The sequence below is a fragment of the Moschus berezovskii genome, chromosome 9 (genome assembly GCF_049115385.1).
Source record: "Moschus berezovskii isolate FMDL1 chromosome 9, NW_MosBer_1.0, whole genome shotgun sequence".
In the NCBI taxonomy this organism is placed as follows: domain Eukaryota; kingdom Metazoa; phylum Chordata; class Mammalia; order Artiodactyla; family Moschidae; genus Moschus; species Moschus berezovskii.
Genome location: NC_142468.1, coordinates 63,695,873 through 63,723,134, shown reverse-complemented (window position 1 = coordinate 63,723,134; position 27,262 = coordinate 63,695,873).

Genomic DNA, 27,262 nt, shown 5'->3' with positions numbered 1-27,262 from the left:
AAAGACACTGATGCGAGAAAAGATTGATGGCAATAGGGAAAGGGGATGACAGAGGATGGGATGTTTGGGTGGCATCACCGACTCGATGGACGTGAGTTTAAATAAGCTCCAGAAGTTGGTGATGGGCAGGGGAGCCTGGAGTGCTGCAGTCCATGGGGTCACAAAGAGTTGAACACGACTAAGCGACTGAACTGAACTGCACTGATTGCGGTGGGGATGATGATGTATCTTGGCAATAACAACCAGAATTCATAAGAATAAAATCATATATATATTTGATCATTCATTCAATATTGAAATACTTTTAAAAGTAGTTTGAGATACCTCAACAGCACGCAACTAGAAAAGGAAATATTCCAGACATCATGGAAAATATGTTTAGGAGAGAATGCCAATAAATAAAAAATTAGAAAGAAAAATGATTGGGTCAGAAGCTGATTCTGCACTATGAAAAGAGATAAAGATAGAAGTATAAAGACTACTGAGTTAAGACTACTTAACTTTATGTTAAGTTTAAATTATTCTTTATAAAGATCTTACTCATTTTTTTCAAATTTATTCTTAAGCATTTAAAATTTATTTACAATTCCATATATATCACTTATCTTAATTCTCTATCAAATTTGCTGATAATAAGGCAAGCACTGATATTTGTATATTTATGCTTTCATGGATATTTTGTAAAATTTTCTAATTATTTTTAAAACTTTTAAATTTGTTTGATTCATATAGACAATAATACTAAGGGGAAAAAAGACAAAGGCAAAAAAAGCAAAAGATTATCTCTCAAGGCAAAAGAAACAAAAACAAAAATCAACAAATGGAATCTAATTAAGCTTAAAAGATTTTGCATAGAAAAGGAAACCAACATCAAAATGAAAAGACAAGCTACTGAATAGGAGAAGATATTTGCAAATGATATTGCTGATAAGGGGTTAATTCCGAAATGTAAGTACAACTCATACAACTCAATATAAAAAAAAAATATGCAGATGACCTTCATAGACATTTTTACAAAGAAGACATACAGATGGCCAACAGACATATGAAAAGATGTTCAACATCGCTAATCATCAGGAAATGCAAATTAAAGCCACAATGAGATATCACTGCATAGCTGTTAGAGTGGCTTTTGTCTGAAAGACCAGAGATAACAGGTTTTGGAGATGATATGGGGAAAAAGAAACTTCTGAACACTGTTGGTAGGACTGCAAATTGATGCAGCCACTATGGGAAACGGTATGGGATTTCCTCAAATAAACTAAAAATAAAATTACCATATCATCCAACAGTTTCACTCGTGGGTATATCCAAAGAAACCAAAAAGTCTAATTTGAAAAGATACACATGTGTGTGTGTGTGCATGTATGTATATTTGTATATATGTGTATATGTATATATGTACCCACATACATACACATGTGCAATGAAATAGTACACAACCATAAAAAATGAAATGCTGCTTTATGTATTATGCTTAGTGAAATAAGTCAAAGACAAATACTCTATCACTTATAAAAGGAATCTAAAAAATAAAACAAGTAAATGTATATAACAAAACTGAAACAGATTCACAGATACAGAGGAAAAACTAGTGCCTACTAGTGGGGAGAGAAAAGAAAAGAGGGAAAAGTTAGGAGCTTTGCATTATTATGAGCTACTATAAACTACTATGCATAAAATAGATTAGCAAAAAGAATATATTGTATAGCATAGGGATATATAGCCATTATTTTTAATAACTTTAATTGAAATATTATTTATAAAAATAGTGAATACTATGCTGTATAACGCAATGGCACCCCACTCCAGTACTCTTGCCTGGAAAATCCCATGAACGGAGGAGCCTGGTAGGCTGCGGGCCATGGGGTCTCTAAGAGTCGGACATGACTGAGCGACTTCACTTTCACTTTTCACTTTCATGCATTGGAGAAGGAAATGGCAACCCACTCCAGTGTTCTTGCCTGGAGAATCCCAGGGGCGGGGGAGCCTGGTGGGCTGATGTCTATGGGGTCACACAGAGGCGGACACGACTGAAGTGACTTAGCAGCAGCAGCATGCTGTATATCTGAAACAAATATAATGTTGCAAATCACCTATACATCAATAAAAATGGCCAAAGAAAGAGAAAGGGAAAAAAAACTAACTTCATTTATATTTTTTTCTTGCAGAACTTCAGGAGCTCAACTTTCTGTTAATTTTAATGAAAATATCTTAAAATTGTTTCCATTAACCATAATGTTAGTAATTTGTCTTAAATTTTATTATTTGTCATACTATGGAAGTATCTTTCCACTTTAAGTTAGTCAAGAGTTTTGTCAGAAATAGATGATCAGTTTAATCAAAGATTTTCAGAATTTTCAAATTTATATAACTATTCTAATTTCACTAAAGAATGATGAATAATATTAATATATATTTTAAATTTAATAATGAGCTCTATTAATGTTATCTTCATATTTAAAAATTACTCAGTTAAATTAGCTAGTATTCAATTTATCACTGTATATTAATGGTTTTAGTTTTCTAAACATAATTTTGATATTGTTCAGAAGAATATATAAAACTTTCTAAGTAATAAAATTTTATTGTTAATTTTTACATATAATTTCTGTTTTTGTGATGGTGTAGTTACAGATTTTTACCTGAACACATTTTCTACATATGAAATTTTGTAAAAGCAATGGATATTCTTGTAAAAATCTATATTCTTGATTATAACATTTCACAAATCTGTATCTTTCTGATAATTATTTTATTGTATTCAGATGCTTTATAATTGTATTGCTCATTTATCAAGCTAACATTACAGATGGAGGGATGTGTTCAAGGCTTTTTATACTGCCATGGGTTTGTTAACATATGTACATATTAATAATCTTGTATTTAACATTTAAAACAACATTATTACCTACCAAAGTTTCTATTAAACTTACTGTTTATCAATTGGGGCTTCCCTGGTGGCTTAGATGGTAAAGAATCTGCCTGCAGTGTGGGAGACTCGGGTTCGATATCGTATTAATTAAGGTACCCTATTTGCCATACACAATGCTTTTGCCTTGAATTTTACTTTGAAGTACATAGCTGAATATGATCAGGAAGCAGTTAAATTTAAATTCAAAGTTATTGACTAGACCAGAGGTTAGAATTGGATATCATGTACATAAAGATATTATATGAAACCTCAGAGATAAATGGAAATATTCAGAGCAAGAGTATACAGGACAAAGGAACCAAAAGATATATATTTAGAAACAATAATATTTAAAGTAATGAAAAAGGGTTAAAATAGGAGACTAACAGCAGGCAGGTAGAAACGAAGAAACATGAAACAGTTTGGCAAAGACGTAAAGCTGAGAGAGACTAAATCAAGAAGCTGGAGTTGTCAAACAGCATCAAAACATTAACGGTTTATGAGGAAGTGAACTGACATTCACTTCCAACCCATATATTCAAATACACACACTAGAGTGTAAGACTGAGGAAAGGAATATTTTAAAATGTTTTCTTCATGGGGTGACTCCGGAGCCTAAATCATTGCCTGCAGAGTAGATAATGATAAGATTTGTTGAAAAAATTAAAAATATAATCTTGCTAATAATTAGAACAATTAGCACAATAATATACGATTTCAAGACAAGTGAACTTTGACATTCAAACATTTCTCTATGTCCCATTCTACTATATGATAATTTACAGGATTAAATAGATCACGAAGTACAGCAGTTTAAAATAGTTTGGTTATAAAATAATTTACTTGGAACTGTTGCATAAAAATATCAAATATTCGAGTCATAACTCTTTCTTCCTTAACCCACAGTAACTATTTTCATGGAGATATACACATTTATTAATAACACTCAATTTATCTGCCCTAATGTTAATAACCCATCAGAATAAAATAGACAGTTTCTATAAAGTGGAATTTATAATGAAATGAAAAGATGAATAATTACTATGTTAAAAACTTTGTCTGTTTTGTGGGTTATTAAAAAATAAAATGGAAAATAAAGCCCTTTAGTTATAGTTAAAATCAGGTTATTAAAAGCTAATTTTATAGAAGTCCATTAAAACAGTTTATTCCATTTCAGAAATTACTTAAATAAAAGGAGATAAACATTTATCAAAGGTCCGCAATTTTTAAGTGGAAAACACTCTTTGTTAATTTTGTAATAATATAAGAGCAAGTGAATTTTTGACAACATAACTTATTGCATATAATAATAGTGTATGCATATTAATTCAACCATAAAAATTCCCTCTCTTCACGGTGTCTACTATTTTGAAATTGTATTTAAAGTAATTAACATACTTTTGGGAACTAATGCCAATTATTTTTAAAAATAAACTTTCCAGAAGCTTGTACCATTGAAAAATAACTGTTGTTTAAGGTATCAGTCTCTTAGAGAGGCTTGTCACTTCTTCAAAATATGATCCTCTTGTATTTAAAGACTATTTGGAAAAGGAAACAAGAATAAATACTTGTATTTATACATAAATGCGTTTGAAATCTAACAATTTTAAATGTTTTCTTTGAAATTATATTCAAAACCTGTGACATAGTCTTTTTAAAACAGATTCAAAGATGGTTAAGATTTATCATCTTGAATTTTAGAAACAATGGAGGGTTTCTACATACTAAGCTTGATTGACATTTTGATCTTGTGAAATGAATTATGCATAAAGATCATCATTAATGCAGATGAAACAAACTATTGGCTTCACTTATGATTTTAAAGCATGTATCCTTTTGGGCATCAGACACCTTCAATTTTCCTCCCTGGATTTTGACATGTATTTTTGTATTAGCCCAGACATCCATATTTCCATCCCAATGACTGTTTTCTTTAGAAATAGGCTGCTTAACTTCCCATGGAAGAAGAGAATGAATATCATTCAAAATGTGAAGCATGATGTTCTGTGGAAATATTCTACATGTTCACGATGTTTTCAGAACTAGTCTATTTATCTAAATTCAATGTTGACCATTGTCCTCACAGCCTATCTCATTCTAGAATCAAGATCTGACGTTTCTAGTATTTTCATCAGTGGTAAAGCTAACTTGTAGGATGTTTTGTACACCATATTGGCCATTTTCTCTATAATTTTTAATCCTTTTTGCTGGTGAGAACTTTCATTCTTGATATTTTGTAGATATGCTTTTAACAAATCAGTTGTCTCACATGAAGATTTTATTACACTTATACAAACTGCAAAGTCATTCTCTTCTGTGATAAAGAGCATCCCTTTCTCATCATAACTATTACTACAAAGTAAATGGTTAAACTTAAATGTTCTGTTGTAATATGAAGTACACATTTGTACCATCATTCAGTGACCATGCCTCATATTCTGTATATGCCAAAAGTTAAGCATTCTTACCTCTTACTCATATGACAAATATGCTGACTCTGTGCTAGTCCAAGATATGAATTGTAACAAATAGTAGATTTTACTTAAGCTTACCTTTTGTCTTAACAATTGCAATAGTAGGGGATGGAGGCACAATTAACTTAATACAGGAACATTTTTTAAATCAACTTGTGAACATGCCCACCTATGTTTTTTGTGTATAAGATGAAAAATAGGAGTTGAATATCTGTGGTGGCTTTGGTTGGGCTGAAATAACAGTGTTCAAAGATGTCTAATGAATCATTCATTGTCAACCTGGAGAGAGGTTGCCACCATGAACTTTGTATTTACACCCATCTTGTTCCACATTTTTAATCAATAATTTGGATTCATAATTTATCATATTTATTTATGCAAGTTACAAATTTAGCAAGAGAATCAAATAAATTTAAGTTAAAAGAAAAAAATAACCTGCCTATTCAAGATGAGACAGCTAGATTTTCGCAGCAGTGTATATTTTAAGTCTTAGGAATTTTAGTTAGAAATCTTAAAATTAGTCAATAGTGGTATATCATTTCTAAAAATACACACATTCATGTTATATTTTGTGAATAAGAGAGGACATAGTCTTATTATGCTTTATTCCAGAATAACCAGGGATATTAAAGTGACAGCATTAAGATAACTAAAACAAGATAGGGACTCCCCTGACAGTCCAGTGGTTAAGACTCCATGCTCCCGATTCAGGGGGCGTGGGATCAATCCCTGGTTGGAGAACTAAGATCCCGCATGTCACACAGCACAGCCTAAAAAAAAAAAGATAACTAAAATAATATAAAGGAGTTTTGATAGATTTAGAGACATTAAAAGTGCGTATGAAGTATGTCCTTTAAGATTGGGGAGCTTTACTTTGAACGATAGACTTGGAAGAAACTAATTTTTGTTGTTTTCAAATGTTTGAGAATGCCTGTTAGAAAGAGGTTTCTGATCCTAGCAGCTATTCAAATAATAATAAAAAAAAAGGACTGTCTTTAAAAGTAGTGAGAGTTTTGTTGCTGTGAAGATGTATTAATAATCAGTGATAATTATTTCAAGCTCAGAGGATGTTAGATGGCAAAGGAGGCAAATTGGTAGGATAAGTAATCTCTGTCTTTAACTCAGTAAAAACAGCTTCATGTTTATATATTTTATTGACCCAGCTTTTATAAGATTAAAACAAAAATTTTGCTATGTTTTAAAATGTTGTGCATGTGTGCATTTTCAGTCACATCTAGCTCTTTGCAACCCCATGGACTGTAGCCCCCCAGACTCCTCTGTCCACGAGATTTTCCAGGCAAGAATATTGGAGTGGGTTGCCATTTCCTCCGCCAGAGGATCTTCCCAATCCAAGGGTCAAACCTGTGTCTCCTGAGTCTCCTTGCATTAGCAGGAGGATTCTTTACTACTGAGCCATCTGGGAAGCCTTTAAAATTTTACAACTACTGAATTACATAGTCATTTGGCAATAAAATTTCTGTAAAGAAAATTCAAGCACTTGAACTAGGTAGCCTTTAGGGTCTTATCAAACACTTTTAGTAAGTTGTAATGAAATTATAACATTGCCTACAAATAAAGTGTCTGAGGTATTTACAAACTTTCTCTTTAAACCTCACCACAGAACTGAAAGAAAGCTTTATCTTTTTAACACAGGAGTGTATTGAGGATGAGAAAAGTTTAACACATTGTGCAAAGGTCTATGACATTTGGAAAGACCTGGATATTATAATCTTGGTTCTGCTTTTACCATTGCAAGATATTATAAAATAGAATTGGGAAGTATCTTATAGGTCATATCCTAAACCATTCTAGCTCTGATATTTTAAGACTCACATATAGCCCCGCCATTCAGTGATTGGCTGATCTGTATTTTCATATCTCAGACTCACTTACTTGTTCTTGAGTTATATCATTCCATTTGGAGCAGCTCTGACTATTACAAAGTAGCTTCTTATGGGAGTGTCATCTGCCTTTCTATTCTACTCAATTCAAAACCTGTGTTTTTGTCTTTGTCTTTTTCCCTTGTCTTTGTCTCCTATGGTTTCATCCTTGAAGGCGTTTTTATTTAAATTGGGGGAGTATAACATGGAGACAAAGCATAACAACATAGTAAGGTTTCTGCAATAGGATTCCACATTCAAAAAAATCTCTTTTGTTCAAAATAAATTATAGTTTAAAACAATAAGACTAACACATTCATCATTTTTTTTTACCATGAAAGTTTTTTCATATCCTTTAAAAATGTGACTTGAATTGACATACATAATTTCCCTTCACATCCTTTTTTATTTTTTAAGTGGAAACATTAGGTAGGGTATATAGATATCATTTGGGTATAAATAGGAATGATGTATTGATACACATCACATAAATGAATCTTGAAAACATCAAGCTAAGTGAAAGAAATCAGATACAAAAGCCACATATTATGGGATTCCATTTATATGAATATCCAGAATAGGAAAATCCGTAGAGGCAGAAAGTGGAATAGCTATTGTGAATATACTGGAAACCTTTGGATTGTATACTTTAAATGGGTGAATTGTATGGGGTCACTCATTATTGTTTTGATCTACTCTTGCAGACACCTTTGTTATATAGGATATTGTAATAACAAGCATAATCATAGGTCTAAAAAAACAAATTCTTTCAGAATCGAGGCTCAATTGGCAAGTGTGTAAAAGGCATAGAGTAGAAATCACTAAAGAACAAGACTCACTACTTCCAGAGTAGTTAATTAGAAAAGGTAATATAAATATCTTACAGAAATCTAGAGCATGTCTCTGGGGAAAGGGAAACATAAACTCTAGTTTGAATCTCAGCTGTTAGGGTTGGTCAAATCAATCAGTAGACAGCATGCATACACTTTAAATGGGCAGAGAGAAGACTAGCAGGCGCTGACAACAGGAAGTCATGTGTTAAACCAAGAGAGATCACCCAACAGGCACTGCAGTACTCACTCATGGAAGCTGTGCTTTCAACACAGTAGTAGTTACTTCCTGAGGCCAAGGCAAGATTTCACTTTTGCAGGCACCAATCATAAACAAAGCAACCGTGGGCAAACAAAAGATACCTGATTACAGGTTACAGTTCACCTTAATATGCAGGTCAATTGCTAGGCCCTGTTACCTAATTTATCTATTTATCAAGTGATATTTTAGTTTTATTTCCATTACTATATGAAACTAAGTTGTTATCACTCAGGAGACAAAGTTTAGTTTTTTGAGACAGAAATGTGTCTGTCAGTGGTCTAAAATGGCAAATAATCAAGCTACCTAACTGTAAAAATATTTAGAACATTGATAAGTTATGAGTTGCCTGATGCACAAAAGGAGAACTGCACTCTGAAATATAATAATAATCACTGAGCTATACCTCATGTCCAAATGTGCCTAATATGTTTTGTACTGTCATTTGGGCATTTGTTGACCCAGAGATAGATATGCTTCCCTTTTTGGTTTTAGCATATCACTGAAGACAATGAGAGTTGAATACAAGTAGACTCTGATGCTGGGAAGGATTGGGGGCGGGAGGAGAAGGGGACGACAGAGAATGAGATGTCTGGATGGCATCACCGACTCGATGGACGTGAGTTTGAGTGAACTCTGGGAGTTGGTGATGGACAGGGAGGCCTGACGTGCTATGATTAATGGGGTCGCAAAGAGTCGGACACGACTAAGCGACTGGACTGAAATGAAAAGAACATTTTAGGTCAAATTATTGTACTTATTTACTCAAAAGAATATAATGAATCCTTAGCAAACACAGCTTTGATTGCTGAAGCTGTGTATATTCTGTTCATATATAGGAGTTCAAAAGATCAAAATGAGAACTACTGCTTCATCACTGTTATATGATGCTGATATAAGCAATAAAGAGGAGCCAAATGTGATTCCCTCCATTTCATTTTTAGTTCTTCTAGCTTCTAATTTTATGAGTTCCTAGCAAACTAGAGTCTTCTGGGAAAATACTACATTTTAATGGAAATATGGAAATGAAAATAAAATTATAAAAATTTTATACAACACACACACACACACTGGGAAATAGATCATAATTCTCCATCATCCAGCAATCAGTTTTAGACTTCATTTTTTTTGTCCTAAGATTTTAGTTTCAGATTATCAAATGAAATATTTCTCAATTTTTAGATTTATAATTTTCTTAAAGCAAATTATAAGGTAACTTTATTATTGCACTTTCGTATTTCAGGAAAAATAAAGAATGGTATCTGTTTAAACCTCTGTCCCATAAAAAAGAAACCTGAGTAACAATAACTGGACAGAACTACTGAGCATGTTGGAGAGCTAAGATACAGTTGATAATGAGAGCCATGAAAAGCACTGGGAAGCTGGCATCATTTGCTAATACATTCTACAATGACTGCTTAAAAGCAGGTAAGATTTTTTCTTAAGTCATATCTCATGTCACTCCTGATATATCATTTTAGCTACCCTCTTGTGGTTGTGCTTATTCTATTGCGATTGAATCATATTTGCTTTCATTTCATAGAAGTATGACAGTCCTGTGGGGTGGGGGAACAGTCAGGGTAGCAATAATACAATAGAAATAAGGAAGAAATTTGTATTTCAACTCATTTTATTCTGATTCCCATATTTTGGAAATAGTTTCCTCCAACTTGACAGAAGTTATGCTGCCCGGGAGCAGGAGGGACAAGAGGAGCTACTCCACATTCAAAATCAGGAGGGTCGGCCGTGAGGAGATACCCCTCGTCCAAGGTAAGGTGCAGTGGCTGCGCTTTGCTGGAGCAGCCGTGAAGAGATACCCACGACCAAGGTAAGAGAAACCCAAAAGACGGTAGGTATTGTGAGAGGGCGTCAGAGGGCAGACACACTGAAATCATAATCACAGAAAACTAGTTGATCTTATCACACGGATCACAGCCTTGTCTAACTCAATGAATCTAACCCATGCCGTGTGGGGCCACCCAAGATGGGTGGGTCATGGTGGAGAGGTCTGACAGAATGTGATCCACTGGAGAAGGGAATGGCAAACCACTTCAGTATTCTTGCCTTGAGAACCCCATGAACAGTATCAAAAGGCAAAATGATAGGATACTGAATGAGGAAATCCCCAGGTCAGTAGGTGCCCAATATGCTACTGGAGATCAGTGGAGAAATAACTCCAGAAAGAATGAAGGGATGGAGCCAAAGCAAAAACAACACCCAGTTGTGGATGTGACTGGTGATAGAAGCAAGGTCCGATGCTGCGAAGAGCAATATTGCATAGGAACCTGGAATGTTAGGTCCATGAATCAAGGCAAATTGGAAGTGGTCAAACAGGAGATGGCAAGAGTGAACATAGACATTCTAGGAATGAATGAACTAAAATGGATTGGAATGGGTGAATTTAACTCAGATGACCATTATATCTACTACTGTGGGCAGGAATCCCTTAAAAGAAATGGAGTAGCCATCATGGTCAACAAAAGAGTCCGAAATGCAGTACTTGGATGCAATATCAAAAACGACAGAATGATCTCTGTTTGTTTCCAAGGCAAACCATTCAATATTACAGTAATCCAAGTCCATGCCCCAACCAGGAATGCTGAAGAAGCTGAAGTTGAAGGGTTCTATGAAGACCTACAAGACCTTCTAGAACTAACACCCAAAAAAGATGTCCTTTTCATTATAGGGGACTGGAATGCAAAAGTAGGAAGTCAAGAAACACCTGGAGTAACAGGAAAATTTGGCCTTGGAGCATGGAATGAAGCAGGGCAAAGGCTAACAGAGTTTTGCCAAGAGAACGCACTGGTCATAGCAAACACCTTCTTCCAACAACACAAGAGAAGACTCTACACATGGACATCACCAGATGGTCAACACCGAAATCAGATTGATTATATTCTTTGCAGCCAAAGATGGAGAAGTTCTATACAGTTAGCAAAAACAAGACCAGGAGCTGACTGTGGCTCAGATCATGAACTTCTTATTGCCAAATTCAGATTTAAATTGAAGAAAGTAAGGAAAACCACTAGACCATTCAGATATGACTTAAATCAAATCCCTTATGATTATACAGTGGAAGTGAGAAATAGATTTAAGGGACTAGATTTGATAGATAGAGTGCCTGATGAACTCTGGATGGAGATTCATGAAATTGTACAGGAGACAGGGACCAAGAACATCCCCATGGAAAAGAAACGCAAAAAACAAAATGGCTGTCTGAGGAGGCCTTACAAATAGCTGTGAAAAGAAAAGTGAAAAGCAAAGGAAAAAGGAAAGATATAAGCATCTGAATGCAGAGTTGCAAAGAATAGCAAGGAGAGATAAGAAAGCCTTCCTCAGCGATCAATGCAAAGAAATAGATGAAAACAACAGAATAGGAAAGACAAGAGATCTCTTCAAGAAAATTAGAGATACCAAGGGAACATTTCATGCAAAGATGGGCTCGATAAAGGACAGAAATGGTATAGACCTAACAGAAGCAGAAGATATTAAGAAGAGGTGGCAAGAATACACAGAAGAACTGTACAAAAAAGATCTTCACAACCAAGATAATCACAATGGTGTGATCACTGACCTAGAGCCAGACATCTTGGAATGTGAAGTCAAGTAGGCCTTAGAAAGCATCACTACGAACAAAACTAGTAGAGGTAATGGAATTCCAGTTGAGCTATTTCAAATCCAGGAAGATGATGCTGTGAAAGTGCCGCACTCAATATGCCAGCAAATTTGGAAAACTCAGCAGTGGCCACAGGACTGGAAAAGGTCAGCCTTCATTCCAATCCCAAAGAAAGGCAATGCCAAAGAATGCTCAAACTACCACACAATTGCACTCATCTCACATGCTAGTAAAGTAATGCTCAAAATTCTCCAAGCTAGGCTTCAGCAATATGTGAACCGTGAACTTCCAGATGTTCAAGCAGGTTTTAGAAAAGGCAGAGGCACCAGAAATCAAATTGCCAACATCTGCTGGATCATGGAAAAAGCAAGAGTTCCAGAAAAACATCTATTTGTGCTTTATTGACTATGTCAAAACCTTTGACTGTGTGGATCACAAAAAACTGTGGAAAATTCTGAAAGAGATGGGAATACCAGACCACCTGACCTGCCTCTTGAGAGACCTGTATGCAGGTCAGGAAGCAACAGTCAGAACTGGACATGGAACAACGGGCTGGTTTCAAATAGGAAAAGAAGTACGTCAAGGCTGTATATTGTCACCCTGCTTATCTAACTTATATGCAGAGTACATCATGAGGAATGCTGGGCTGGAGCAAGCACAGCTGGAATCCAGACTGCCGGGAGAAATATCAATAACCTCAGATATGCAGATGACACCACCCTTATGGCAGAAAGTGAAGAAGAACTAAAAATCCTCTTGATGAAAGTGAACGAGGAGAGTGAAAAAGTTGACTTGAATCTCAACATTCAGAAAACTAAGATCATGGCATCTGGTCCCATCACTTCATGGGAAATAGATGGGGAAACAGTAGAAACAGTGTCAGACTTTATTTTGGGGGGCTCCAAAATCACTGCGGATGCTGATTGCAGCCATGAAATTAAAAGACGCTTACTCCTTGGAAGGAAAGTTATGACCAACCTAGATAGCATATTAAAAAGCAGAGACATTACTTTGCCTACCAAGGCCTGTCTTTCTAGGCTATGGTTTTTCTAGTGGTCATGTATGGATGTGAGAGTTGGACTGTGAGGAAAGCTGAGCGCCGAAGAATTGATGCTTTTGAACTGTGGTGCTGGAGAAGACTCTTGAGAGTCCCTTGGACTGCAAGGAGATCCAACCAGTCCATTCTAAAGGAGATCAATCCTGGGTGTTCATTGGTAGGACTGATGCTAGAGCTGAAACTCCAATACTTTGGCCACCTCATGCGATGAGTTGACTCACTGGAAAAGACTCTGATGCTGGGAGGGATTGGGGGCAGGAGGAGAAGGGGATGACAGATAATGAGATGGCTGGATGGCATCACTGACTCGATGGAGGTGGGTTTGTGTGAACTCCGGAGTTGGTGATGGACAAGGAGGCCTGATGTGCTGTGATTCTGGGGTCGCAAAGAGTGGGACACAACTGAGCGACTGAACTGAACTGAACTGATGCAGCAGGGCAGGATCACTTCACTTTCTAAGTTGTATTTAATTATTAGCCTTCCCTCTTATTTGGGAGGTTAATGCACAATGGTAAAATTGGCATTCAGTTTGAACTTAATCTTTCCAGGGAAGAAAAAAACACACAATCTGCTTTTCCATTCTGTGATTAATTTCTGGAATAGGAGATGTAAAGGAACCTGAGTGATGCTGTGCCCATCAAGCTGCGGTCGGCATCTGCTTCAAAGTAGTTAGTAACTTTGCAACCAGATTTCTGTAGGTGTCACTTGTGTGCAATGATGCAGAGGGAAAATATGAGGAAGATGAAAAGGAAATTATTAATGTAGTTTGTGTTTCAAATTCCATGACAGTTTAATAATGTGTATTGATGATGTATTTTGACAAGAAAACTATTTAATAATCATTAAACAAAATTGCCATTCCCTATTAAGAGCAGACTATGTTATAACATTTCCTAATTCCTCGTTAAACTCAATATAAATTATATAACAGATTTATGTGTATAGCTAAAGAGGAAGATCCCTTTAGTTTAGTTTCCTAAGAAAATAAACATTTTTAGGGAAAATTGACTTTCAGGATATAACTGAAAGCTTGATTTTGATGTTCAAAATTATCATTCAAAGATGGTAAAAGAAAATGAATATTGTTCTACTGTGGTGTTTTTCAGGAAAATACTTGTTAAATACATGAAACTATTTGTTAAATGTAATATTCAAATGTGCAACCTACAATATATTTGTTCTCAAAGTCATTAAGAATTTTCCGTGACTTAAGTTCAGGTTTTGTTAGTACTGGATGGAAATGGGTAGTGAAGGAGACGGCAGAGGCTCCAGTGCCTGGCTCTCCGCAGTGTTCTCCTTCTCACCACTGCCCAGGCATGAGCTAAACATGCTCTTTGCAGGTGGGATTAGGTGGCTGTTTTCCTGCTGAGTAAAGCGTAGAGGCACTCTTCTCGTCTCTGTGTATCTGCACAGGTAAAGAGCCTTCTGAACCCGAAAACCGATATTCCTTTGCATCCCAGTAGATGATCAAATATATTAAATTACATCTGATATTTAGAATTATAAAGACATGTGCTTGATTGCAGGGAAATTCAAGAGAAGAAAATCACCCTAAAGGGAGACATCCACATTTTTAGCTAGGCTTAGCTCTAAGGTCAAGTTATTCAAAAATGCACACGACTCTGAACACATACTTGACTCTGCACATGTCATTGTAATTATTAAAATCATTGCTTATGTTTTGTGAGTTTGGGGTTGGTTTTGACATTATTTTATATATTTTTGTATTTCATGTTATTATATTTTTCAATATTGTCTTGACGTTCATAGACTTCAAATGAGAAAAACTTTGTTGAAGAAAAAGAATTACAGTTGAAATGGTTATATGGTATATAAAGAAAAATTAAAGACCAAACAAATGTAATGGCATGAAATATGTTGAATATTTGCTGCATGAAAAGTTTGGTTTGAATGAATCAAATCACATTATAGAGCTCCCTTTCCATTTGATAGAAAATAATTGTAGTGGATATCAAATAAGCAAATGAAGAGATTTTTTTTTTCTTATGAACTAATCAGCTCAGTGTTTATTTAAATGAAAAATAATATTCTGTTTCTAAAGTGTGTCCATTTAAGGTTAAAACATAATATCAGATGATTATATGAATCTATAATGTCATATTCATAATTTTAAATATTCCTAGTTAAAATAATCTTATGCTACACATGCAGTTAAGAACAGTTACAGTACTTTGAGATTACTCATGGAGTTGAACATGTCTGAGCAAATTTGTGAACTGCATAGTTTAAATATGCAGATCATGAGGAACTTCTGAGAATTACTCAAATTTTCCCTTCCCTTTTACTAGAAAAGTACAGTACCAAAAATCTTACTGATATTTTGAAATACTATAATGTGCTTCCAAATCTCCTCCTCAAATTTATTTCTGTCAGCTGTCTACAATTTCTTGCCTTGTTTTCTCCAGAGTTTTCTCACGGATGTTCCTCAATTTCTATCTAGCTATCAAATTAATACCTGCTAAGACTTAAATAGTACAAATACTATAAACCTTCCCTAAACTGCCTCCTTACCAAATTTATTAAGGCACAAACTGTTAAATGACATTTCCTGGTTTCTAGATTTTCATTTATTAGAACTTTTTCTGAGGTATTCTATTACAATATAAATGTATGGAATCAATGTATTGCACACCTTAAAATTACATAATGTTGTATGATAAATATATCTCAGTTTTAAAAAGTCATCAACATTTAACTTTAAATATGTGCAGTTGTTTCCCAGCTCTAGAGTTCAATAGTTTGGCACATAGGCTTAGTTGCTTCACAACATGTGGGATCTTCCCAGGTCAGGGATCAAACCAATGTACCCTGCATTGACAGGCACAATTCTTTACCACTGAGACACGAGGGAAGCCTTTGGGCTGATTCTTAATGTGTGGCCAGTCTTGCAAACCACTGTCCATTTTCAAACATTAGGAATTCCTTAGAAGCAAAGGTTAAGAACTAGAAAAATCTTGATAACTACATTTGCATTAATTTATGATATCAAGGGGTTGCACTTCATCAAAGGAGAGCCTCAACTATGATTAACAATTTAGATAAGAAAACCTGTCAAAGATAGCAAAGAGAACTAAGCTTCCTTGCTAAGAAGGCCGGGGAAGTATAAAATGGAGAAGAGTAAATGCCTTTTTCTCTCATCTCCTGATAGAAGGCTATAAAATACTAAAATATACTTAGATTATAGTTGTAGAAATTTAGAATGATAAGACAGTTTTAACCCTGTGCTAATATTCTCTGAAAATAAATAGTATCCTGGAATAGCTACATAATATATGCAAAACACACTTATGTCTTATTTTGGCATGAATTATTTAGATGATCACTGCAATGCTCTGCTCATTTAGCCTGAAATTAAGTATGGTTTCAGTCTTAGGCTAAACATTAGGGAATTACTTTTACAGCCAAAACAAAATGACTTTGTCCTGCATGTCAGTCCCATCCCTTTTCATTCTACACCCAGATTCATTATGTCCCAAATTATATTTTAGAGATACTATTAGGATCTTTGTATTCAAAATGCCTTCTCCATCATTGGAGAACGATTAGAATTTGATGACAGACAAGCTAGTATTTCTTTTCTCAAACAATTTCCATATGGCAATCAAGCAAGAAGATAGGGGTTTCCATTTTGCTAACATGTTTGACTAGATATATTGAACACTTCCCTGTCGTGAAACACCTAAAATACTGGATGAAAACACTAGAAAACAAATATTTTAAATATAGAGCTGAACTTTCAGTAAAGAGAATATCCATGGTTCAGATTGAGGAAGAGATGGAAGAGCAGAGTGGTAAATTTATAAGCTGATGTTGCAGCTTTACTGTCAGGGAACAAAGAAATTAATTTAGTAGGTTGGTTCCAGTGTCCACATCAGGATGGAAGAGGAAGTGGGGATGCTAGTAATGGGTTGCAACTGAGTGTTCCCTCTAAAGTTGGGATCCACAAAGTAATCAGTTGTTAATGAAGTGATGGAATTAAAAATAATCCTCCGACCAGCAACTAAGATAAACCAAAAACTTTTATTTTTTTACTATGACATGGTCTCTGTCAGTCAGTTCAGTCACTCAGTCATGTCCGACTCTTTGCTACCCCATGAACTGCAGCACGCCAGCCCTCCCTGTCCATCACCAACTCCCAGAGTACACCCAAACTCATGTCCATTGTGTTGGCGATGCCATCCAACCACCTCATCCTCCATCATCCCCCTCTCCTCCTGCCTTCAATCTTTCCCAGCATCAGGGTCTTTTCAAATGAGTCAGCTCTTTGTGTCAGGTGGCTAAAGTATTGGAGTTTCACCTTCAGCATCAGTCCTTCCAATAAAAACCCAGGACTGATCTCCTTTAGGATGGACTGGTTGGATCTCCTTGCAGTCCAAGGGACTCTCAAGAGTCTTCTCCAACACCACAGTTCAAAAGCATCAATTCTTCGGCGCTCAGCTTTCTTTACAGTCCAACTCTCACATCCATACATGACTACTGGAAAAACCATAGCCTTGACTAGACGGACCTTGGTAGGCAAAGTAATGTCTCTGCTTTTTATTATGCTGTCTCGGTTGGTCATAACTTTCCTTCCAAGGAGCAAGCATCTTTTAATTTCATGGCTGCAATCACCATCCAGAGTGATTTTGAAGCCCATAAAAATAAAGTCTGACACTGTTTCCACTGTTTCCCCATCTATTTGCCATGAAGTGATGGGAGCGGATGCCATGATCTTAATTTTCTGAATGTTGAGCTTCAAGCCAACTTTTTCACTCTCTTCTTTCGCTTTCATCAAGAGGCTCTTTAGTTCTTCTTCACTTTCTGCCATAAGGGTGGTGTCATCTGCATATCTGAGGTTATTGATATTTCTCCCGGCAATCTGGATTCCAGCTTGTGCTTTCTACAGCCCAGCGTTCCTCATGATGTACTCTGCATATAAGTTAAATAAGCAGGGTGACAATATACAGCCTTGACATACTCCTTTCCCTATTTGGAACCAGTCTGTTGTTCCATGTCCAGTTCTAACTGTTGCTTCCTGACCTGCATACAGGTTTCTCAAGAGGCAGGTCAGGTGGTCTGGTATTCCCATCTCTTTCAGAATTTTCCACAGTTTTTTGTGATCCACACAGTCAAAGGTTTTGGCATAGTCAATAAAGTAGAAATAGATGTTTTTCTGGAACTCTCTCTTGCTTTTTCCATGATCCAGCAGATATTGGCAATTTGATCTCTGGTTCCTCTGCCTTTTCTAAAATCTGCTTGAACATCTGGGAGTTCACGGTTCACATATTACTGAAACCTGGCTTGGAGAATTTTGAGCATTACTTTACTAGCGTGTGAGATGAGTGCAATTGTGCGGTAGTTTGAGTATTCTTTGGCATTACCTTTCTTTGGAACTGGAATGAAAACTGACCCTTTCCAGTCCTCTGGTCACTGCTGAGTTTTCCAAATTTGTTGGCATATTGAGTGCAGCACTTTCACAGCATCATCTTTCAGGATTTGAAACAGCTCAACTGGAATTCCATCGCTTCCACTAGCTTTGTTTGTAGTGATGTTTCCTAAGGCCCACCTGACTTCACATTCCAGGATGTCTGGCTCTAGATGAGTGGGAGTGATCACACCTTTGTGATTATCTTGGTCGTGAAGATCTTTCTTGTACAGTTCTGTGTATTCTTGCCATCTCTTCTTACTATCTTCTGCTTCTGTTAGGTCCATACCATTTCTGTCCTTTATCAAGCCCATCTTTGCCTGAAATGTTCCCTTGGTATCTCTAGTTTTCTTGAAGAGATCTCTAGTCTTTCCCATTCTGTTGTTTTCCTCTATTTCTTCGCATTGATCGCTGAGGAAATCTTTCTTATCTCTCCTTGCTATTCTTTGGAACTTTGCATTCAAATGGGTCTCTCGATGGAGAGTAAAAAATATCCCCCTTAGAATTTGAAATCATAGGTACAGCAAATGCTTTATAGGCTCTATATATCACGTGTCTCAGGACCATCTGGAATTTCAGCTACAGTGATGGTGATACTTTCTGTGCATTTAGCAGATTTCCCATCTCAAGTTATTATCCTTCTACCCCCACTTTTGTCCTGAAGCCCATAGCACCTGTTGAACAATCCTCAGTCAGTGGAAGATGGGAACTAAGAAAAATATTTCCAATTCCCTCCCTTCAAAGGCAAGATTCTGAGAACATCCCACATTGTATCTCACAAGATGCTTTGGAAGTTTGAGCCCCACTTGCCTCTGGTTATGACTATAGTGCAAGAGCCTGCCCTTTATTGGTATCAAATCTTTTCTTGATTTATCACCTTTACTCTCTCCTTCTGATTTCTTGGGATCACCCCCAACACAGAACACCTATATGCAAATCATTGTATCAAGTAATGCTTTCAGAGAAATACAAATAAAGACAATGGATTTTTCACCTCATGTAAATTTGGGGTTCAAATTTATATAGCAATTATGATCTGGGAATTCTTAAGCTAAAACTATCAATGTCAAGTTTTACACAGATCAATGAATCCCTGCACTCACCTGCCAATAACAAATACAAACATTCTGGTGCTAACATTCTTTTGGTGTCATTTCAGGTCAAATCCCTCTGAAATGGGTTCTAAATACTAAATCACAAAGCAAGAGAAAAAATGATCCAGTCAAAGGAGTGTGAAGAACTAAAGATATTGTATTCCTTGTTGCCTAGTGGCTTACATTACACAAATCTCAGTACCTCATAGTTTCTTTGGGTGATGAACTCAGTCTTAGATGGTATAGTTTGTCTCTGCTTCCACAATGTTTGTAGTATCAACTGGAAAACTTGAGGGTGACTCGCTAGAACTAGCTGAAGACTTCTGCCTTAGTCTGTTCTGGCTACTACAAAAAAAATGCCTTATATTGGGTGGTTTATAAACAAAAGAATTTATTTTTTAAAGTTCTGGAGGTTAGGAAGTTCAAGATCTTGGTACTGATATATTAGGTGTTTGGCGAGGACTCACATCCCAGATGTGGTTTCCCAGGTGGCGCTAGATGTAAAGAATCTACCAGTAAAGCAGGAGATGCAGGTTTGATCCCTGGATCGGGAAGATCCCTTGGAGGAGGACATGGCAACCCACTCTAGTATTCTTGTCTGGAGAATCACATAGGCAGAGGAGCCTGGCAGGCTATAGTCCATGGGGTTGCAAAAAGTCAGACACAAGTGAGGTGACTTAGCACACATGCACTTCCCAGACTGCACCATCCCCCTGTGTCCTCTTGTGGTGGAAAGCACAAGGGAGCTCTGTGAAGCCTCTTTTATGAAGGTACTGGTCCCATTCATGAGAATTCCATTGACCTAATCACAAATGGGTATGGGGAGGACACAAATGTTTAGATCTAAGCCTGGAAAATATTAGCTGGGTGGACAATTACCTATCTCAGCATTCTGTTACTAAAAGGAGAACGTGGATATTGAGAAAACAAATTGTAGGTTCTGACACAATGGTAAAAAAACAAAGACCCTTCCCAAGAGACCATTAACAAACATAAAGGGTTGAGGATTTTGCATAGGCTAAAGCGAGTTTGAGAGAGAAAAAAGATGAAAAAATAGTAACAAAATAGGATAGATGGAATGGGGAGAGGATAGTAACTGAATTTTTTAAAAAAATGATAAATAGTATGAATCCTAATTTTGAGAAGCACACTGAATATAGAGCGAGATAAAACAAAATTGCACATTGATATATTGTAGTAAAGCCAGATATAAAAAAGACCTTTAAAATCAACATAAGTACCCCTGAGGAAAAAGAGTCTATATTGTTTATTAAAAAATGTGCATTTCAATGAATTGTTGTGCTTAAAGGGAAATAAATCTCCAAGCATCCCTTGACTAAATAACCTAACAAACATACCAAAAATGACCTGAATCCAAAGAAAGAGTCAAGGAATAGTAAACTGCCTTCAAGACACAAAGGGAAAGGTAGACAGAGCTAGTCTGAGATAAATGCTGCTATTAGCATTGTGCTCTAAGACTAAGTCAGAGAGAGCTGATCTTGGAACCAGACAGTATCTTAGGAAGACTGGTTGCAGTTCTTATAAAACCAAACTCCTAGGAGAAATAATTTCTTATACCTCCTGGTGAAACATTGATTTTGGACTATCCAAAGATTGAGATTAAATAAATCAAGCCCTAGTGAATGAGGTTCCAGAAGCAACAAGTATTTAGATTCCTAATGACATCAGGTATTGGAATGATTAGAAATTGAATGTAGAATGATTAGATATAAAATGTTTAAGCAAATAATAGGTGGGCCACAGAATTAGTAAACTACAAAATGTTATCAAGAATGAGCAAATACAGAACACTGTTCTAGTCAAGATAAATAGCAGGAACTGGAGTTTTCTATAAACATATAGAAAACTTAGAAAATGTATTAGCCAAATGCTTTCAGATACAGAATAATGGGCAACATAGGATTGTAGTCCAAGGAAAAAAGAAACAGGCAAGATGAGGCCCATGATCTGCCTGGAAGTATTTTCCAAACTGTGCTGTAGAAGGCTGAGCTCTCACATGATCTCACTGAGTTTCAGAGATCAGAGTAAGGGGATCCTGAGGTACCTGGAATGTGGCATCTGTAAAGCAGATTACCAAAGAAAAAGAAATACCTGGAGGAGGAGATTCAGGAACACACAAAGAAGCCTCCTTTCATCTGTTACTAAACACTAAGTTGTACTTGCATGGAAGACATTTAATAAGCTGGGAGTGTTTAGGTGAATAATTTCTAGAGCTCAAACAGGGCTGCTGCTGTTTTGAGCTCAAATGTTTGCTTTCAAACCAGCCAGAACATCCAGTGGAGACATCAGAGGGGTCATGCCTTAGTACCTCAGTTAAAGTAATCCTTAGGTAAAGAATCCTCTAAACCTACCCTAAAAAGCTTAAAAGTATCAAGCTGACAATAACCCTAACCTTAGATCTAACCCAGCAAAATAGGCAGCTAGAGAAAAATAACATGTTATTTACTGAGGTGTCAAAATAAGAATATTAGCACATTTCTCACCTGAAACACTATCATCCAGAAAACAATGAAACTGAATTTTTAATACATTAAAATTTTAGCAGGACTTTTGTAGATATTGACAAACTGATTCTAAAATTTCTGTGTAATTCAAAGAACCTAGAATAGTCAAAGTGACTTTAAAAATGAAGAGCAATGTTGAAGAACACACAGTACCTGATTTTAAGATGTATGATAGGTGACAGTAGATATTTAAATTAGTGAAAGAGAATGTTATCCAGAAATGTATGCAAGAAAATATGAGGTCAGTTGGTTTTTATCATATTTGCCAATGTAATTTAACGAGGGTGAGGTGGTAAATGGTAGCTCCAACCCAAACATTAAATGTTATAAATGTTCACATTCATCAGTGCACACTAACTATGGAAGAAGAATTAAAGTACTAAACAACAACAACAAAACAAAAAAACCCTTGGTTCCCAGAGTGACTTGCTCAGTTGACAGCAACCTCAAAGTGCTGGCATGATGGGCATGTGAAAATGGGAACTATGATGGCATGAAGGAGTCTATGCATGTTTTCCATAGTATAGGCTCCCTATCTCCAACACCAGTATGTTTATTGCCACTGCATGACATCCAGACATACAGAGACAAACACCAAATTCCCTAATAGCACCATTCTGCATAGAGAACAATCAGTCACATGGTACAACAATGGCATGGGCAGTTAACATTTCCAGTGAGGTGCTTAGCTCAGACATGAGACCATACAAAATGGCATGCCATTTTCTAGGATTTGTAATTATTCTAAATCAACAACCTAATGTGGTTTTGTTTTCTCAATAGTTAGAATACATGAGTCAAAAATCAAGATCTTAAAATAGGAATAACTCAACATCATCCCAGTTACTTAACAAAGGTAGAATGCATTGGGCCCCGAGACAAACTTAAGCTATGACTTTTTCCTGAGTACTTTGGGCAATTTTTTCCAATGAGCCAGGTGAGAAGTTCACCATACTGGAGACACTAGTCGATCTGAACTTCAGGAAGAGGTAGAGCTCTTGTACAAGATAAGATCATGGCATCCAGTCCAATCACTTCATGGCAAACAGATGGGGAAATGATAGAAACAGTGAGAGACTTTATTTTCTTGGGCTTCAAAATCACTGCAGATGGTGACTGCAATCATGAAATTAAAAGACGCTTACTCCTTTGAAGAAAAGTTATGACCAACCTAGACAGCATATTAAAAAGCGGAGACATTACCAACAAAGGTTTGTCTAGTCAAAGCTATCGATTTTCCAGTAGCCATGCATGGATGTGAGAGTTGAACTATAAAGAAAGCTGAGCACTGAAGAATTGATGTTTTTGAGCTGTGGTGTTGGAGAAGATTCTTGAGAGTCCCTTGGACTGCAAGGAGATCCAACCAGTTCATCCTAAAGGAAATCAGTCCTGAATATTCATTGGAAGGATTGCTGCTAAAGCTGAAACTCTAATACTTTGGCCACCTGATGCAAATAACTGACTCATTTGAAATGACCCTGATGCTGGGAAAGATTGAGGGCAGGAGGAAAAGGGGATGACAGAAGATGAGATGGTAGGATGGCATCACCAACTCAATGGACATGAGTTTGAGCAAACTCCAGGAGTTGGTGATGGACAGGGAAGCCTGGCGTGCTGAAGTCCATAGGGTCGCAAAGAGTCAGACACAACTGAGCAACTGAACTGATCCACTTGAGTGTCTCTCACTGTCCAATATTGAAATTAAATGCAATAATATAGCAGCTGGTGCCTGAGAAGGCATAGCGACTAAGGTTATAGAAGCCTCATGAATGAAGGTCTGAGTTAACAAAGTTAGGTAATAGAAACCAGCAGAGATGCTATTTAAGACTGAAGGAAATGGAAGTCAGTAGTAGGAATGTGTTTCAGCTTGGGCGGCTATCATGCACTATCGTAGACTGAGCGTCTTAAATAGTAAACATTTATTTTTCACAATTCTGGAGGCTGCAAGTCCAAGATCAAGGTGCTGGCAGATTCAGTTCCTGGTGAGGGGCCTTCCTTGGGGTGCAGATAGTTTGTATAAACTTCTTGCTATGTCCTCACAAGTTGAAGGTCAGATCTAATAGAAAGAGAGCGCTGGTCTCTCTTCCTCTTCTTATAAGGACAGTGACCCCATCATGGAGGCCCCACCCTCATTACCATATCTAAACTTAATTATCCCCCAAAGGTGCCTACTCCAGATACCATCAGGTTGGAGTTAGGGCTTCAACATATGAATCTGGGGGAGAAACAAACATTCAGTCGATGATAAGGAGGGTGATACTGAGTATCAGTCGCAGCTTGGAGATCTGCTACACGGTTGGTAGCTGTGGTTTTTTTTCTCCCATGAGTTTCCAATAGAAAAATGAATAAATAAAATAGAAGCACATCAGAATTAGGGAGAAGCTGCTACTCCTAACACATGTGTGGAAGTGGGTTCGAGTAGAATTTATTTTTTTTTTTTTGGTAATTAATTTATTTTTTATTGTAGGCAAATTATTTTACAATATTATATTGGTTGGTTTTGCCATACATTGATATGAATTCGCCCCGGGTTTACATAAGTTCCCCCTCCTGAACCCCCCTCCGACCTCCCTCCTCCCTTTATCCTCCCTCTGGGTCATCCCCGCATGTCAGCCCCGAGCATCCTATAACATGCATTGACCCTGAACTAGTGATTCGTTTCACATATGACAACATACGTGTTTCAATGCCATTCTCCCAAATCATCCCACCCTCACCCTCTCCCATAGAGTCCCAAAGACTGTTCTATACATCTGTGTCTCTTTTGCTGTCTCGTATACAGGGTTATCATTTGCATCTTTCTAAATTCCATATATATGTGTTAGTATACTGTATTGGTGTTTTTCTTTCTGGCTTACTTCACTCTGTATAATAGGCTCCAGTTTCATCCACCTCATTAGAACTGATTCAAATGTATTTTTTTTAATGGCTGAATAATACTCCATTGTGTATATGTACCAAAGCTTTCTTATCCATTCGTCTGCAGATGGACATCTAGGTTGCTTCCATGTCCTGGCTATTATAAACAGTGCTGCAATGAACATTGGAGTACACGTGTCTCTTTCAATTCTGGTTTCCTCAGTGTGTATGCCCAGGAGTGTGATTGCTGGATCATATGGCAGTTCTATTTCCAGTTTTTTGAGGCATCTCCACACTGTTCTCCATAGTGGCTGTACTAGTTTGCATTCCCACCAACAGTGTAAGAGGGTTCCTTTCTCTCCACACCCTCTCCAGCATTTATTGCATGTAGACTTTTGGATAGCAGCCATTCTGACTGGTGTGAAATGGTATCTCATTGTGGTTTTGATTTGCATTTCTCTGATTATGAGGGATGCTGAGCATCTTTTCATGTGTTTGTTAGCCATCTTTATGTCTTCTTTGGAGAAATGTCTGTTTAGTTCTTTGGCCCATTTTTTGATTGGGTCATTTATTTTTATGGAATTGAGCTGCAGGAGCTGCTTGTATAATTTGGAGATTAATCCTTTATCAGTTACTTCATTTGCTATTATTTTCTCCCATTCTGAAGGCTGTCTTTTCACCTTGCTTATAGTTTCCTTTGCTGTGCAGAAGCTTTTGATTTTAATTAAGTCCCATTTGTTTATTGTTGCTTTTATTTCCAATATTCTGGGAGGTGGGTCATGGAGGATCCTGCTGTGATTTATGTCAGAGAGTGTTTTGCCTACGTTCTCCTCTAGGAGTTTTATAGAATCTGGTCTTACATTTAGCTCTCTAATCCATTTTGAGTTTATTTTGGTGTATGGTGTTAGGAAGTGTTCTAGTTTCATTCTTTTACAAGTGGCTGACCAGTTTTCCCAGCACCACTTGTTAAAGAGACTGTCTTTTCTCCATTTTATATTCTTGCCTCCTTTGTCAAAGATGAGGTGTCCATAGATGCGTGGGTTTATCTCTGGGCTTTCTATTTTGTTCCATTGATCTATATTTCTGTCTTTATGCCAGTACCATAGTGTCTTGATGACTGTGGCTTTGTAGTAGAGCCTGAAGCCCGGCAGGTTAATTCCCCCAGTTCCATTTTTCTTCCTCAAGATTGCTTTGGCTATTCGAGGTTTTTTGTATTTCCATACAAATTGTGAGATTATTTGTTCTAGTTCTGTGAAAAATATCGTTGGTAGCTTGATAGGGATTGCATTGAATGTATAAATTACTTTGGGTAGTATACTCATTTTTACAATATTTATTCTTCCAATCCATGAACATGGTATATTTCTCCATCTATTAGTGTCCTCTTTGATTGCTTTCAGTAGTGTTTTATAGTTTTCTATGTACAAGTCTTTTGTTTCCTTAGGTAGATATATTCCTAAGTATTTAATTCTTTTCGTTGCAACAGTGAATGGAATAGTTTCCTTAATTTCTCTTTCTATTTTCTCATTATTAGTGTATAGGAATGCAAGGGATTTCTGTGTGTTGATTTTATATCCTGCAACGTTACTGTAATCATTGATTAGCTCTAGCAGTTTTCTGGTAGAGTCTCTAGGGTTTTCTGTGTATAGGATCATGTCATCAGCAAACAGTGAAAGTTTTACTTCTTCTTTTCCAATTTGGATTCCTTTTATGTCTTTTTCTGCTCTCATTGCTGTGGCCAAAACTTCCAGAACTATGTTGAAGAGTAGTGGTGAGAGTGGGCACCCTTGTCTCGTTCCTGACTTTAGGGGAAATGCTTTCAGTTTTTCACCATTGAGGATAATGTTTGCTGTGGGTTTGTCATATATAGCTTTTATTATGTTGAGGTATGTCCCTTCTATTCCCACTTTCTGGAGGGTTTTTATCATAAATGGATGTTGAATTTTGTCGAAGGCTTTCTCTGAATCTATTGAGATAATCATATGATTTTTATTTTTCAGTTTGTTAATGTGGTGTATTACGTTGATTGATTTGCGGATATTGAAGAATCCTTGCATTCCTGGGATAAAGCCCACTTGGTCATGATGTATGATCTTCTTAATGTGTTGTTGGATTCTGATTGCTAGAATTTTGTTAAGGATTTTTGCATCTATGTTCATCAGTGATATTGACCTGTAGTTTTCTTTTTTTGTGGGGTCTTTACCAGGTTTTGGGATTAGGGTGATGGTGGCCTCATAGAATGAGTTTGGAAGTTTCCCTTCCTCAGCAATTTTCTGGAAGAGTTTGAGTAGAATAGGTGTTATCTTTTCTCTAAATTTTTGGTAGAATT